The sequence below is a fragment of the Lepisosteus platostomus genome, chromosome 6 (genome assembly GCF_059453375.1).
Source record: "Lepisosteus platostomus isolate fLepPlt1 chromosome 6, fLepPlt1.hap1, whole genome shotgun sequence".
In the NCBI taxonomy this organism is placed as follows: Eukaryota; Metazoa; Chordata; class Actinopteri; order Semionotiformes; family Lepisosteidae; genus Lepisosteus; species Lepisosteus platostomus.
The window spans coordinates 19,351,476-19,368,310 of record NC_142616.1 but is presented as its reverse complement, the minus strand read 5'-3'; the positions used below and the strand labels follow the sequence as shown (position 1 = coordinate 19,368,310).

The following is a 16,835-nucleotide window of genomic DNA, read 5'->3' as shown; positions in this document are numbered from 1 at the left end:
TTTTTGTGGAAATCTTCCTTCTTGTTAAAATTTATTTTTGTTTGTTTAGCTACTTTAGAGTGTAAACTTTGGAGTTCAATTCTTTTCCATTGTGCATATTGCAGTTTTACTTAGGTGCACCCTGATCTGTCACTGATATGAATACAATATAATCCACATTTTTTTTTGAAGAAAAATAATTGACCTTCAAATTGGGCATCTGCTGTTAATACCTAAGATGTCCCTAGAGAATGTTAGACATAAAGGAGATGTAGTCAGAGTTAATGTTTTTAATCGAGGAATCATGCTTACCTGATAAAGAACATTAACCTTCCAATTGTTTGCACCTAACATTGCTTAGGTAATTTGGCAAATTGCGTTTATTACCTTCATCTAATTAGTGGTTATTTTTTGGCAAGATTAAATTCTGCAAAGAGCACATTGTGTTGTAAATAAGCCATTGAAACTTCAACTTTGTGATGGAAATTGAAGTGATTAGCACAAAAAGCTTTTCATGGAAACAATGAAACTGATGGTAGTTAAATACAGTACCTAAATGTCCATTACCTACTGCCATGGCCCCGCGCTGTTAGAGTACAGTCCTGACAGCAGATCTGTGAAAAATCCTGACTCTGCTGGCCAGTTCTGCATGCTGCTGCTCTGCATGTTTAAGCAACCATGGATCTGTTAATCAAATCATTGGATTGTTTACGCTTTCTGAATTGCAGTGTCTAGAAGGCGCCTAAGCTCCCTTCATTCACCCGGTCTCTTTTTCCCCTTAACATGCATTTCACGGTTTTGATTAAACTACTAGAATGTTTGGGGGGGGGGGGTATGCTTTTTAACGCATAACATGTTGTAGAGCCAGTGTTTTAATTTGTTTTCTTTTCAAATAGAAAATAGTTGGTTCTGTGATCGATTGCTTGATGGAGAGCCAATAATTCTGGATTGTAAGATGAAAGCTTTTTTATTTTAATGCCGAATTGTGAGAATTGTCTGAAGGGAAGGGTGATTACAGGCACCAGGATCCTGAGGGGGGAGAGCTGACTCTTCTGTGAAGGGAGACAGGTCTGTTCTTGCAGCTGTAGTTTGACCCTGGTTCCGCTGGGTGTGTCCTGCGCTGTAATATCACAGTTTCACTCTGTTGTTCTGTAGCCACTGAATGGAACCAGCCTAGCCCTGTGACGTCTGGAGTTTTTTGTGGCTGGCGTTTAGTCAGGTCAGCCCGGTGGAAAATAATTTTGTGCGATGCACAGGGACAATAGAACGTCACGCACATTATAAATGCTAAAAATAATTCCTTGCATTTCTATAGTGATTTTCATTCCAAAGGATCCCAAGGTGCTGTACATGTGTGAGATCTGCTTCATTCCCCACAGAAGTGCAGCCCCACTTGGGTAACACACACCAGCCGTTAAGAGCCGGCTTTCCCACTAAACAGCAGATCAGGTAGAAAAGTGAGAAACGACTTCAGCAAATAAATTAAAGGAGAGCTCAAGAAGACCCAGTAGTACAAGGCCAGAGTGGAACTTATCTTGGACACCAGGTTTTGCAGGACCCTGGCTAAACATCTCATCTGAAGGGTAGTACCTCCTACAGCACAGTGTCGTCTTTCACCATAATGGGGCATTGATATGTAGATTTGGGTCCGGGCAGAAGAGCGCCAGTTACTGGTCCATTGGCACCACTTTTAGCAGCAGCCTTAAGATTCTGTCGTTTACAAAGGAAAGTGGTCAGGGCAAATGTCATGCCTTTTGCTTCCATTTTATTTTATTTTTTCATTTTTTAAACATTCATATTCTATCGAGTGAATCTCAGTATTTCCTGCTAGAAGATTTATATTCGACATGCACCGGGATGTGTACTCCATGCAGAGAGCCTGTGGAGGCTTACATCACTGGTAGCCAGCTGTGGCCAGCTGTGGGCTGCACTCTGCCAAAGCAACAACACGGGGAAGCCCGCTGACCTGATTGCTCAGCTGGCTAAGCAGCTGGGAAGGAAGCAGTGGGCTGGGTGCATCTTCTTCTTAATGGACAGGCTTCACATTTGTGATCATTTGTGGGGAACTGTGGGCCATGGGAGCTTGATCATGTATAAATATAATGTTTTCTTTTTAGAAAAATAAGGTATTGGTATGTTGAAGCTTTTGTAATATTCAAAACATTAAAAAAAACCAAATGATACAGAGCAGAGATGTGGCTGAATTCTGTCAAGGAAATAACCCTGAAGCTTTTGAAAATTATTTTTAATAATAATAATGTAATAGATCCACAAATATTGGTGAAAGAGGTCTTTTAAAAGCACTGTAAGGGTGTAAGTTGGGTTTCATTTCACAGTAAATATGTAATCTTATTCTGATTATCACGCCAGCCTTTAAAATAAGTGCTTACGTTGGCTCTAACAAAAATCTGTTCCAAGAGGAAGCCAGCTCCTCCTGTCTGGTCTATCGTCTGTGTTCTGCCCTGAAGAGTTGGGCAGTTCACTAAATACGAAACAGAAGGGCCAGCAGCATTTGCATGCCTTTTTAACATTTGGCTGGAAGAGCTTTTATTAAAAATCGCCCTATGGGGTAGACCCTGCTGGGTAAGTGGTTGTGGGCAGAAAGGTTTCCAGCCTGGATTTTGCAGACCAGACTGCAGAAGAGTAACTTTGCAATTTTAAATTCAACTACTTCTCCCCCCCCCCCCTTGTTTTGTCTTAAAGATGATTTTTTTTTACTGTTGAGCTCAGCTGCTCAGTGCCACCGAGGGTCCTCTGTCCTCGTACTCCAGTCTAGGAACACTCAGAGCGGTCTGCAGCAAATGGACTGAGGTCCTCTGAGATTTAGCCCCTCTGACCTCTGAGATACAATGTGGGAGTTTAATTACATGGTGTGGCAAAGCTGAGGCTGGCTCAATTTTATACCACTGATACCGTTTTTATATGAATGTTTTTAACAATGAAAGGAGGCCGATGCTGGGAGAGCTCCCTGACCACCAACGAGTAGTGCCGACAGATTCAGGCCATGCCGAGCTGACAAAGGGTACCTGTTCAGCAAGGACTCAGCCTGCAGTGGTTTCAGTTGCTCCCGTAATTAACTTATGTACTGAAGTGAGTCTATCCCAGCATGAGGGATGAGGTGTAATAGCTGATACACTGTTTGTTTCTCAGTCTTGTTTTTTAAGCTTTTAATGTGTTGCCACTGCATTGATTAACCTTCCATTTACATGCTATTTTTACCCTCTTGGCACTAGCAGTACCATCTCCTCGCAAAGGCATTAAACGAAACAAGGATAGTATTAAACACTTATCGATAGGCCTGCCTTTTTTTTTCTACCATAGTTTGCATCGCTGCTGCTGCTGCAAGGAGCTCACCCTTGATGACATTATTGGGTGAAAATTCCTGCAATGTGAAGTAATGGAGAGGCCTCTCCTCTGCCTTTCTCCGGATCCTTTTAATTATCAGGCTAGTCAGTCTAATGAAGAACGCGCTCATTTTGCGTAATGAGGTCATGTCAGTTTTATGCCTCTCCCGTCCTTCACCGCAAAGAGCAGGCTGTTAACACAATGGTAACAAAACATTCTGCCTTTTGCTGTACACATTGCTAATTTCCAGAAGCTTGTAAGAATTTTTTTTTTTTTAGAGCATTTGGTAAAAATGTTCTGCTTATCTAACGACCAATCTTAACATTAATGCATATGGAAATGTCCAGCTTAATGTCTGGATTGTATTTCAAACAATATTCTTTACACCTGATTATTTACAATATTGGCTTTAATTGGGAATCCATTTTTAAAATGCCTTTGTTTCAATGATTTTTGGTTCTTCCCAGACAGTTGGTGTATTTTAGCTTTCCTTCCAGTCCTTGTTCTGTGTGAGAAGACAGGGAAGGAATCAAGAAGTCTCACAGATGCTGTAATGTAAGAACTGCTTCCCTTCTGCAGCCTCTCAGTTTAATCTGGCTAGTTTTGCCTTTTTTCCACAAGACAGATTACTTCTGCTAACCTCCTTTCAACAGCACTGTTCAAGGGCCTGCCTTTATGCCTGGCGAGCTGAAGAATTCCTCAAGACATTGTACAGGCCTTTAGATCATTACAAGCCTCCTTCTGAGTGCCTTTGTTCTTTCTGCGGCTCGATTGCTGAGCTGACATCCAGAATCGCACCATTTCAAAATGAACACTAAGCCAGGATGTCTTGTCTCCTAATGTATCGCTTGAACTGAAAACATGTGCTTCTGTCACTGCCTCCTCCCCCTTTAAATCTGTTCATCTTTTAATAAAAGATCAGACAGCTTATTAAAGAGGTGTAAAAACACAACCCTTACTTTCCCCTGTAAACTTCAATTGGCCTTCCTTTGGAGCCCATAACATATGTCTGACAAGGCTAGCAGAACGGACTGTTAGGGTATTATGGATAGAGGTTGCTGGTGCTGATGAATTTATGCAGCAGTCACACATTAAACCAAATTAAAGTGTAAAAGTGGATCAATAAGGTAAAAGCTCTAAATTGAATGTTTTTCTAACCATGACATATATGCAATAAAATCTGGCTTGATAAAGAGCAGAAGCTTTTATTTTGCACAATTGGAATAGGTTTGCATGAGTGTGTGACTCCCCAGACATGATTTTTAGACCACATGTCACCTTTTATACTGATGGGAAACAGAGTTTTGGTTTTGGTCCCTGATGCTGCCCAGGCCTGCAGGCCCTGGATATGCACAATATCCGTCGTCCCGCCACAAACCAACTCCCTTTTCACAGAACTGTTTTTTGTAAAGCTGGGGTCACAGTGTCACAGAAAGTGCTGCAAGCACAGGGCTCTGGGGCACATTCTGTGTGGAGCTTGCATGTTCTCCTTTTGTCCGTGCACATGTTCTCTAGATTCTGTTTTTTCTCCTACCTTCCAAGCACCTGCTCATTGGTTAAGTGGTGTCTCTAAATTGCCCCAGTGTTCGTGTATGCGAAGTGTACTGGTGTCCAATCCAGGTTCGGCTTTGGGTTGCCATAATGATTTGGCTTTATCATTATGGATGGATGGATTTTTTCTAAGAGATCAATATTGATTTCCAGGACTTTGCTTGGCATCCCAGGAAGCTTGGTAGAGGTACTTCTACCTGTGTGGAGCAAGAAGGAAGAGGTGTGAAAAGCTGCAGGCATTTAGTAATGGGAGCTTGTTGGGCTGCTTTTAATTATTTTGCCATTTCTATTTCCTGAGGTCTTGATGACCGTAATGTCCAGAAGTTCTCATTGGTTAGCATGCAGGGACTTTGAATGGTTCCATATGTCTAGATCAGCTCTGAATCCCAAGAGTCTGGACGATTTGTAAAGGAGACATTGAATGAGCTATAGTGTCTATTATTTATACAGGATGCAATTTTATAAAATGTTAAGGCTTGAGAGTGAAGAGTAACCCATGAAGAGGTTATGATTTAACAAAACACATGCCCAGTCATAAAGTTGACACTAACTTGAATTGGTATGTTTTGACAAGAACCTCCATACTAGTCACAATATATCTTCAGGCTCCATGGCCAAAACGTGTTTTCTTTCTTCTCTTTTCAGCATGGAATAAACCTATTACTTGTTCATTTTTCAGCCTGCCCATGCTGACGCAGCTACCCACCTGAACTACAATATAGCCAGTGCAACAAACTTAACAAAAGTAGCCTCTCTAATGTGAATTCAGACACTTGAATTCAGATTCAGGAACTGTTCATTTTCTAGTAAATGTTAACCCCATAAAAAAGGATAAAAAACTTTTGTGACTTTTGCGAATGTAAGCCAACCAACGATAAGATGGGTATAGTTTGCTTTCTGGTGGCGTATATTCAAATGTGATGTATGAGTTAATATCCTATTTCACAAAACAGAAAACCCATTACAGTGTAAAATTGTACATGTGCTTTCAGATTCTTGGAGATGCGGTTCATACTGTATTCAGTATATATCTGAAGCACTGAAGCGCATAAAAGATTAAGAATGCTCAATATTTAAATAAAGGACAACAAAGTCACATGTGAAATCTCAATTTCTTTGGGATTTAACCCAGGAAGACGTACATTGTGAACAGTGTCATTTTTAAAGCAAGTAACTGTGACCCCAACCAGCTGCTGGTTTTCCACAACCTGCACTGTGTTTTGGTCTCTGTACAACCAAATAATCCAGTCAGGGTAAAGATGTAGTTAAACTTTGCTCTTTTCCCATTAAACCACTCAATCAGTGTTGAAGAGACTTGATGATTGCATTATAGCAAAAGACAATTTGCAGTTTTTAATAGTGGAAAAAAATGACTGAAAATTGAACATGCCAATAATGTTTGCCGCTTCATAAACAGTCTCCGATTCCTTTCCTGTTAGTGCGGAAGTCGGGGTTTTAGCTTGGAAGAAGGTTGCGATTTGGCCTGTTTACATAGAATTTCGCAGTGCTGGCTACAGAGCTTTTTATTAAGACGCTGTAAATAGATGGAGTCACTGATTTCTGACTGGGCTTCATTATTCACTGGTGTTGGTCATCAGGGTTGAGGAGCTCTGACACTCTCTGGTTGACCCTCGAGTCTTCAGCAGGAGTGTATTTACTACACTAACCATGGCTCATTGATTCCTGTGAATTCTGGCCATGCTCGGCCTGTCGATTTATTTAATACTTTTATAGCAATATAAATTATACCATTTAGCTCTTATTATAGATACTGCAGAAAATAATAAAAAAATAAATTAGAGAATAATTACCAGACAAACCGTATGTCACCTCTAGATAATGCAGTCCAAGCGCTATTCTTTTGCTGTGGTACATTCAATGTATTGATCCGTTTCTTTCTAATAGAGAATGTGAAGTGTGCAAGATCAATGTTTTTTTTTTCCTAGACTCTTTTTTTTGCTTGCTTTTTTTTTGTCAGTAAATTAAAAGGCATTCCAACAGCTTTGCCTTCTCTGCAGTGAATTTCTGACTGCTGCTGGGATGTATGTAGAAGGAATTCTGTACCTGAACTCCCCAAGCGGTATTTCTCAAGCTTTGACACTTCGTTTCTGGTGATTAGCTGCCACACTGATGTTTTTTCTGTTTTTGAAATGTTATGTTTTAACTTCATGCTGCTGTAGTGTTAGATAATACACACTTAGTGAGAATGTTCAGATTTAGGAGCAAGATCTGAGATGGAGAGCCGTGTTTTTTAGCCTTTCTTTATATAGACAAAACGAGTGTGTTCTGTACTGGCTGTGTGTGACAAAATGATATTCTGTAAGATGTTAGGGTGAACATGGGTTTAAAAATTGTATTTTACAAAATGTTGCTTAGATGCACATTGTATAAAGTGCATCTTTAACTTGAGTTAATGTTCGGATTGTTATACTGTAAAATGACCCTCGCTAAAGCAACGTGCAGGATTTTTGTTTACGTGAATGTATGAAACTTTTTCCTTTGAGTTAAAAGGAAAATGACCATAAGTATGGTCATTAACATTGTATTTTGTAAGCTTTTGGCTAATGTCACGCGACATGCTTTCTTTCAGACTGAGCTGTGCGGAATAAACTCTTGGTCGAATGGGTCGCTCAGGCCCGTCTTCAGCAATCTCCTTTTCGGTCTTCGGTTCCTTGGCTTCAGTTATTTATGATCTGTAAAAGATGAAAAGGGTCAGAGATGAGAAATACTGCTGATGCATCTGCGTTTTTTCCTAGGTCAGTTGTCCTAATGAGGACTGCCGTATCAGTCACGAAGGTTACCTTATGCAAAGCTGCAGGAAGTGTCAGCCGCCTCCTCTGCAGTTTTCCTGTCCAGCTCCCTGCCAAGTTTTAATAGAAATACGGCCTCAAGAATAGGAACTGTGGACCAGCGCAGCTCGACTCAGCAGGGTAATATCAGACTCAGAGTTGTGCAAGTGTGCCTGCTTTTAGTTTCCCCCTCAACAGGGTTTTGCTACAGAGCACAAAAAACAAGAATATGGCTGTACAGGAACTCCAATACATTATCTTTTAGTCCACAATTGTTTGCTTTAGTCGGAGTGTTATTCTTCTTTGCTGAGCACATTTGTCCAGGTCTTCATAAAGTGAAGAGTGATTGAAAAGAGTAGATTGTGGTTAAGTGTGTATTTACACACACTACTCTGTAAAAGGTGTGAGGCTACCTTGTTTGGCAGTGTAGTAGCAGAAATGCACACCCCAAACAGAATCGTCAGTTTCATCTTTTGTTAAATTGTGCAGGAAATTGTTTGCAGTGCTTTGATAACACAGGTGTTTATATGATAATAGCTGTTGGAAGCCGAATAGGGCTGAAACAATAAAGCCGTTAGGGTGTTACAAGAAAAAATTAACTGAGTCCTCTTACCAAAGCATTGCAATCTCAGTCTGAATCTCCCAACAGAGATCTGATTATGCAGATAAGAGTGCTTTCCAATTGCTTGTAGTTTGTTTTCAAAAAATATTTTTCAGGAGTTCATACCATGTTTAAATATGAAATCTGTCACGTCCCTTAGAAAATTGGGTAAAAACTCCCTTCTCTTTAGTATAGATCTGCTCTTTTATGGTTGCTGGAAAAATATTTGCACGATTTGTTTCCTTGCCATGGTAACGTATATAATGATAAAGGAATTTTCTTGTGATACCAGAGAAATCTCCACTAGATGTGAACTTGAAAACAAAGGGGAAAAAACAAACAAATTGAAATTGGCATGAACAGAATTTCACCCAGTCAGATCTGCATTCTTTGAACAGTGCGTTATTCTACCATTAATCATTTCATAATATAAATCAAGTTGGCAGTGAGCACCTTTTCATAGTGTGCTGTGCTGCAGCAGTCACACCACAACCCTGTGTTTTTTCTTCGCATGCTTTGTAATGACATCAGCAAATCATTATACCCTTAAAAACAGCGCATCCTAATTTATTAAGCTATGAGCACATTTTAGCTTTCTGGCTGGTTTTGAATTGTTCATAATAAGAAGCTGATCCTGAGTTCTCGTTGTTTGCAAGATGTGTAATTGCAGATGTAAATTTTTTAAAACAAAACAAATCCATTTTCCTATTGAGTGGCAAGCTTTTTTTTGGGGGGGGCCCCTATTGAAATAGGAGGAATAATTTGGCTTTGCCTGTCACAGCCGAGCAGGTTCTGTTCGTACAGACGTATCTCCTCCAATGGGCCTGATCTCATCTGATCTTGAAGCGTTTCCTCACACAAAGGGGTATCCCTGCTTGATGCAGTGGCCTGTCAGACAGCTTGTAGCCCGTGAGTGATGAATTGGTCTCACCTGGTGGTCTCTGCAAGGCAGTCAGTGGACACCATAGACACCTTCTTCTTAATCTTTTATAATATTTTATTCAGTCTCATGTTGTCATTTACATGTGCATTTAGCCTCGCCAGTCATTTTAAAAAAAAGTTCTTTGCACTCACAGACGCTTAATGTTTTTAGGTGCTATTAAAAGCCAGCAATTTTGGTCAAACACATTGGACTTAAAACAAAATGGGACAATAACTTTGTAACGTGCTGGTCCTCTGTCCTTCCAAGGCATCTTTACTAGGGTTCTTATTTTAATACCAGAGTTACTCAGATTTACCTGTTTAAGGATAATTTTTTAAATAAAAAACCCAGATTTAAAAATGATACTTAATACTGTTAATAGATATAACTAAATATGTGGGGTTCCTGAGGTCTTTAACTGCTTTGGGTCCAATATATTTGTGTTATTTTTGGGTGGAAGGAATATACTATAGAGATACACTGTAGGGATAGAAATACTATACTATAGGGATACACTATAGGGATAGGGAAGATATGTTAATGTGAAAGATTTATAGTGATTTTGTTGTGATGTGTAATGTTGTAAAGCTTTCATTTTCATTTTTTCACGTGTTTGATACGTTGTGTGTATATATATAATTTTACCCTGCAATAGTTTACATAGTGCATATCTGAAGTTCTAAATACAGAGGGTGATACTTTCTGGTTTGAAACTGGTACAGTCTAATCCATGCTCTTTTTGAATCTGTTGGGTTACAGACGTCCTTTCAATATATGTGTAGGGTACTGAACTGAATGTTAATTACCCAAATCATTCATCATAATTAATGAGGTCTTTTACTTTCCAGTATCAGTTCTAGATAATTTTGTATCTCTTTGTTGTTGCCTGTAGTATAGCTGATAATATTTTCAGTCAGGGGGAAGTCTTTTATCTTAAGTATTTCTTATAATATTTACCAGGTATTTGTTTGAAAAGGCCATATTTGTGCTGAAATGGAAACATTTTCACTCCTTACATATTTTCTGTGTTTGCAGAAGGCATAATGTATTTATTTAGTCTGGAAGTTAAGGTAATGACAGGACAGACATTCTGTGTCTCTCAGCTGTAAGACTGCTGGGACAAATGAACAGGTTCTAAGAGGCGAGGAGACAACAGCTTTCCTTGACACAACAACCCAGTGGACTGAATATTGATTTTGATTAATTCCATTCTATACCCAGGACCTTAGTTAAGTACCCCAAATGAATCTGGGAGCTTTGCCGAACTTAATTTGTACAACAGATACTGTGTGAAGGGTGTAGGGTTTTTGCCAGCATTGTAGGTTTCCGTGTTTTCCATGTGGTTTCATGTTCACAACAATACTGGTCCTGATATGACACAAGGAGCATTTAACGGTATATGAAATGCTGTGTTTCAGAACTTGTCTTGCTGTGAATCTTTCATTGTGTTTGTTGTTTAAGCTGTTAGGGATCCAGGTTCCTGGAAGATAATCAGACTATACTGTTTGCTGTCTAAAAATTGACTCGAAAAGTTTCTGATTTGTAGTTGGGAAAATACTAACCTCTTCTTTGTTGACTAAATCTTGTCTCTGTGAATTCACTTGTAATCTACATAAAACAGAGACATGGTGTATGATTCCAATTTTTTACTTTTTAAACTGTGCTGGTGGTAGTGTGACCAAAACTTGAGCAAGCTGGGATTTTAAAAGCTAAGACGTCAAAGAATTGATTTTCTCTTTGAGTTTCCTAGGAGAAAATTGGTCTTGACATGTAAATGTGGCTAATTTTACATTACACTGCATGACAAGAAAACTAGTTAGGTTTGCACAACATTTAATTGAGGGAGAAGGTAGGAAAGACTAGTTTTCCCCTCCTGAAGAAAAGTGACCTGAGTGTGTTTACTGGGCTAGGAGTGGAAAATGAAAATTGAAAACACAATGTTTCCTGTCTGCAGATTTGTAAAACTTGGATTTCATTTCAGCCTGGAAAGCTGGCTTTCCTTTCAGGAAGTGCTGGTCCTTGCTGCTCTGTATAAACAGTGGAAAAGAGACTTGAAGAGATTCTCCCAGACTCACTGTTTCCACTGTAAACACAGAAAACAGTTTCCATTTTCTCCCTGGTTTTTGGTGGGGCCTTCATTTGGCTTTCCGATGTAGGAGCTTGTTGTGAATTTATGTGAACTGCAACTTTTATTAGAAGAGGGAGCCTTTTGGTTGCATTTAGTAGCACGTTATTACTAGATATAAACTATAATATGTTTTCATTTTAGAATTACTAAGGAGCTATAGTTTAGAGTAGAAGTCAGTATGAAGATTTTAAACGTATACTGTACATAATAGGTGCTTTGGAACTTAGATATTTTTTTCATTAAAATGCTGAAACTCTTTGTAGATTTATGTACAGAACAAAGTCAACCTTTGATCTAAAATAAACAAAGTTTAAGAGTGGATGTGACTGTCACAACACCTTGTTTCATTCAGCAGCAGTATACAGATGGCTTACTGAAAAACATGTGCAAAGATTTATTTAATTCTACTTTGACAAAAAACAATTGCCATGCCTAATCATGTTTCTGAATTTAGAAATGCCAGACACTAGTTGTGCTGTTTTAAATTTGCTTTATGATTTATTTTTGGAATATCGATCTAGATCCGTTTGTCTTTTGCCATTACAGACTCAAAACATTTTCCTTCCTTATGTGCCTTGGTTTGTTTATTGTAAATTTGCATCTTCATAGCAATGACTACTCCTGGTCAGAGTCTGTCTCATTTATGTTCTTAATAAAATGTAGGTCTATATATAAGACAAAATTATATGTGTTGTTTGCACTTTTGAATGCAATTTTAGGTTGTTTTGTGTCTCTCATGCACTCCAGTAAGTGTCAGTAGAAGGTCTGCAATGAAACAGAAAGAACTTGCACTAAACATTTACAGAAATGACACATCCTTATTTTCCTGAGAACAGTGAAGGGCTCTGTGGTTTGACTTTTTTTGGAGCAACACTTTGTGAAAATTCTTGACTTGATCTAAGACTTCTAAATTTCTCCGTTTCTCTTCTGAGGACTGGCCATATTTTTGAGAAAATATTGACTTCGGACTCGCCTCAAATTCATTTTTTTAACTTTAATTTTTGTTGAAGGTGCCAGGCTTACTCTCCTATTTCAGGAAGGAAAAAAACAGGTTTTTATTTTGCCTATAATGAAAGAGTTGTTAAGATGGACTCTCTATATCTCTTGCTCTAAAAACTCATCTAAATGGAAAACACATTGTCTTCATTATTTGCAAGTACTGAATGAACACAGTTGCCATGGTGACAGCCATCTGAGGCCGTAGGCTGGTTTTAGGCCAGAGAATAGGGTAGATGAACAAAGTACCTTCTAAGCCAGACAGTAAAAATGGCTACTTACTGAATCTAAAACTGCTTTTTCTGCAGAGTAATTCCTTTTCAAAGATATTAGGTGATGATATGAGCATGTAACAAGTAGAATTGTTTTGTTTTTGATTTTTCACTGAATTATTTTCCTTTGGGAAGGCATATACCAATCAATAACAATACATAATTTATTTCTTATCAGGACGATACAGTATAATAATGATATCACTAGCCTAGTTATAGAGACAGTGCCTGACAGTCTGTATTATTTGAAAGAATGAGAAAAGGGCATGCTGGTTTGTGTATGTAGCTTCAAGCATCCATTAAATTGTAGTTTGAAGACAGGAGTACGAACACTACCCTGGAGTATTTGTAATGAATGCTAAACAAGCTGTTGTTTTTAAATAAAGGGGTTGTGGGACTGTATTGGGAAAATAACAGAATTTTTCACCCGTTCTTTTTTATGGTTGTGTGCAAAAGAGAAAGAAAGAATGGTCTTTGTGGATAAAATGAAGGACAGCACAGTGTTAAGAGTCCTGTAGGATACTCCGTGGAATGTAGAGTTTTCTGCTTGCAGCAAAGGTACAGTTTATACACAGTCTATAATTTTTGTTCGTTTATGTGCTCGCATGATGCTTTCAGTCACCCGTGTCATCTGTTATCAGATTAGGAGGCTTTAGCTGGAGTTTATCTGCAGACCTTCGCTGGAAATGATATCCTCTTGGAAAAAAACAACAAGAAAAAGAAAAGAAGCAGTCACAGTACGGGAGGGAGAAGGGAAAGAACAGCATTAAGTGTGGTACAGTGCAGGTAAATCAGTCATTCGGCTAATGATAAGCACTTGTACTGACATGCTGGGAGTCAGGGACAAGGTGCCTTTCTAAAAGGGAAATCAGGCACATTGCTAATAATAGGGAAATTGCAGTCTTGGGAGGCTTTTCGTCATGGTGATTCATGTCAAATTGTAATTGGTTTACCTGCTAGATTGCACCATGTTGGTGTCTGTGAGGATAAAACAAATTACCAAAGGTCAACCTTTACAATACTCCAGTAACTCTGCTGCACAGACAGCGTGATTGAAACCGTAACAAAGCCAGCTGGAGAACACGGTGCAATTGCTCTTTATTTTAATAGAAGCATAACCGTTTCAGCAAAAAAAAAGTGCACATCACAAGTAATTACAAGATCTCCATTTTTTTTCATCTTGCTCAGGGAATTTGTGAATTTGTTTGCCTTATGCGTTTGTGTACATGGGGGAGGGGGTACTGACAATGTTTTGGACACCTGAGTGTGATTAATGACAGTTGTCTATTTCTTCCTGCCTCTCAGGGTCACTTCGTTTATGTACACTTGCTCAAATCACAGCCTATCGCAAGAATAACCCACACTGCGCTGTCTTGGCTTCTTCTTTGTTTTTTTGTGGGCGCGTTTTGAAGGTAGCTACCCTGGGAAAAAAATGGTAGTTCCTCGCTTACAGCATGAAGGATGCATTGTCCATTTCGGTGACAGACTAGATCGGCTCCAATTTAAATCTTAATCCACAGGGATGAGCTGCAGTCTGCTGGATTGATTCAGCTGGAGAGCTGTGTGGTCGTGCCTCTGTGTAGTCTTGGGCACTTGTTTTTCTTCACCATCCGCAGACACTTCTGCGTGACTCTGTTTGCTTTGATTTCTTTTCCCTTCGCAAAGGCGACATGTTTGATATCACTCGCCACAAACGCAGCGAGTCAAGTATTGATCGGAAAATGTTTTTGATTTTCGTTTTCCCTCCCAGATCAAAGACTGGAATAAAAGGTCCCCTTGCAAAGGTGCCGCGGCTTAATTTTGTGGGATGTCTGCACAAAAACCATTTTGTGCCAAACCAAAACTGTAAATTAAAAGCAAAGGAAAATCCCTAATTCATGTCATTCAGTCTAATGGACTTTTTTTTTGGTTTCATTGCAGTTCCACTGTTTCTTTATGACATTTTTTCTAAGAACGTTTTGGTTAGGTAAAATGCACTCAGATGCTTTAAATATATATTTATACATTGTTACCTTTTTTTGAGCCTTACTGTGCAGTAATGTACGTAATTGCCAGTAAACTGCAGAGGTGACAACATAACCATAATTAAGAAGCAGCCAAAGATCAAATGACTTCTTGCATGTTAATATTGACCCACTTGTTAAGTGCATACTAGCAGGTACTGTTGTGATGGTTGAGATTTTAGTTGTTCGAGCTGCATTAAAAGCCCAATGCTCAAGTTCCTGCATTTGTCTTGTGCTCTTTTGCAGCTGTTCTTTGACAGTGCGTCTCCTTATTGAGCAGTGGGGGCTGTGGAGCTGACGCAGCAGGCTCACACGGCTAGTGGACCATGTGTTAAGTGTGAGGTTACTTTCAATCCATTATTGACTAATCTCATTAGTGTACACTTAGATTCTGCTGAATGTTAAAGTTGAAAATGAAGATTTGTATAAAAATCAGAATTGGCCTTGAATCCCTAGATGTTCTAGGATATGGTTTGTTTGGATTTTAGATTGTAGAATTAAGTATAAAGTGTTTCATAATTCCATCTGAAAACTGGAAAATACAGATTATCCCTGCTTTCCAGATGATTTGCTTTCACATTTGCACACGATAGTGGATTTTAGCAATTAGCTCACAAGCACTTTGGACACACGCAGCAATGTTGAAAGCCATGACATATTACAGACAGCCTCCATTCATGTTGTCAAGTTGTAGTCAAATTCAAAATGTTGGCGTTGTGTCATGTACAAATGTAGCAACTATTGGGTACAAAAGGAAAGCCAAGACATCAGTCTTCCTGAATTCTGCTTGTCTTCACCTCAAATCGCTCCCGTGACAGTTTGGTCAAATGACTGATTCTGGACTTTCCTTTGAAATGCAACTAGTATATTTATAGAAGCAGAACACGACATCTGAAACAGAAATCTGTTTCTGGAACGTGAATGGTATAAATTGCCTGATATGATGTTATAATACGCATGAAGCATAAACACCATGCAGACTTCACTCAGATTTTCTTTTGAAGATCAGTCTTATTCCGGTTTGATCATTTTCATTGTCTGAATTAACTCATTGATCCCAAACCCCTGTTTATTCTCTATCGGCTAAGGGATGTGAGCATCACTTTCTTGAATGAACCCCCCCCCCCCCCCCAAAAAAAAAAAAACTAGCGAAGAATGAAATATTTGGATGAAGCTTTTATCCGACCTGATTTACTTTACACTTGTACCCATCTCTACGTGAGGGTATGTACTGGAGCAGGACATTTCTGAGTGAAGCATCATGCTTATGAGTACAGCATGAGCCCCACTAGGGATCTGAACCCACGGCTCTCAGGTTACAAATCCAGAGCCCTAACCACTCCTCCACCCCGCTAAAAGAATCTTAAGATTAAATTGAATAAGTTTTCACATCAGAGGCTGGCCCCTTCTGACATGAAAGCTGCGTCTATAATACGTCACTTGTCCTGACATGTGCTGTGTGGGCTAGCTGCAATGTACAGCAGATTTGGACAGGAGGGCGGGCTTTGTCCGGAGAGTCATCATGCACACTGCGCCGCTAAGGTGCAGGGTAAGATTCATGACCTGTGGAAGTGTGTAATAGCTGATGGTTCAGCAGTTTCACTTACTGAAACAGTAGGACATGGAATTTCTCAGCTTACCTATTCAGCAGTCACTGCTCCTGTAAGTCTGCTCACAGTTTATCTGGAGGTGTGCCTGTAAGCTTAGAGTTACACTGACCGGTCAGCCCAGTCTGGTCATTTATTAGCCACGCAGCTTCTAACACAGTTGATAACCATTCACCTCCACACAAAAAAGTGGGTGTTAACGCTGTATCCAGACAAGGGTGGTATTCTAACCTTCATTATGTTTTTTTAGGCATCCTTACTTTATGACTTTAGTCTTACTGCATAGTTCTGATTGTTTTTATAATGATGTGTGGAATTAAATGAAGTATTTTGACTTTATTACAGGGAGTACATAGCCTACCAAGTGTATGTTCTGTGTGTTTATTTTTTAAATTTGGCATATGACAGATGCAGTTTTGACTTACGTAACACAGTAAATCTGTGCATAGTGGCAAAACACAACCAGAACTTACAGTATTCATCATCAGCTATTTTTAGGTTTGCAAGATTATATAAAATAAGACAGACTGCTATGAAACGTATTAGTCCGTATTACAGAGAATCATTTCTGTCCATTCAAATTGTTTGACCTGAATTTGCAACATTGCTTTATAATATTTTTGGAGAGCAGAAGATTGATTC

At 39.2% G+C, this 16,835-nt stretch overlaps 1 protein-coding gene across 9 annotated transcripts in view; it reads left to right on the top strand.

The window, feature by feature from the left end:
- zmiz1a (zinc finger, MIZ-type containing 1a) overlaps nucleotides 1-16,835 on the top strand; it is a 159,308-nt gene that overhangs the window by 73,426 nt on the left and 69,047 nt on the right. Inside the window, exon 4 of one of the 9 annotated variants that reach the window (XM_088634614.1) lies at nucleotides 14,833-14,923. The exons of the other annotated variants lie outside the window; for them this stretch is intronic. The gene's annotated coding sequence lies outside the window, so the exon portion shown is untranslated. The remainder of the gene's footprint in view (nucleotides 1-14,832; nucleotides 14,924-16,835) is intronic. 9 annotated transcript variants of the gene reach the window in all.